Here is an 845-nt window from a genome sequence, read left to right on the forward strand (position 1 = left end):
GTGTAACGGTTGGATTTTGTGTGGAGGCTATATATATCCCTCCACCTCTTTCTCATTCGATGAGAGAGCCATCAGAACACACACACCATTCCTACTCATATGTTCTGAGAGAAAACCACCTACTCATGTGTTGAGACCAAGACATTCCATTCCTACCATATGAATCTTGATCTCTAGCCTTCCCAAGTTGCTTTCCACTCAAATCTTCTTTCCACCAAATCCAAATCCTATGAGAGAGAGTTGAGTGTTGGGGAGACTATCATTTGAAGCACAGGAGCAAGGAGTTCATTACCTACACACCATTTGTTACTTCTTGGAGAGTGGTGTCTCCTAGATTGGCTAGGTGTCACTTGGGAGCCTCTGACAAGATTGTGGAGTTGAACCAAGGAGTTTGTAAGGGCAAGGAGATCGCCTACTTCGTGAAGATCTACCGCTAGTGAGGCAAGTCCTTCGTGGGTGATGGCCATGGTGGGATAGACAAGGTTGCTTCTTCGTGGACCCTTTGTGGGTGGTTGCCTCTTCGTGGACCCTTTGTGGGTGGAGCCCTGTGTGGACTCGCGCAACCGTTGCCCTTGGGTGGAGCCCTGTGTGGACTCGCGCAACCGTTACCCTTCGTGGGTTGAAGTCTCCATCAATGTGGATGTAGGATAGCACCACCTATCCGAACCACGGGAAAAACATCCATGCCTCCAATTGTGTTTGATCTCTCCAAACCCTTCCCTTTACATTCTTGCAAGTTGCATGCTTTACATTCCGCTGCTCATATACTCTTTGCATGCTCGCTTGATATGTATCGTGTGTGTTGAAATTGTGCCTAAACTCCACTTGAACCGAAAAAGCTTAAA

Source organism: Triticum urartu, chromosome 3, assembly GCF_003073215.2.
Source record: "Triticum urartu cultivar G1812 chromosome 3, Tu2.1, whole genome shotgun sequence".
Lineage (NCBI taxonomy): Eukaryota > Viridiplantae > Streptophyta > Magnoliopsida > Poales > Poaceae > Triticum > Triticum urartu.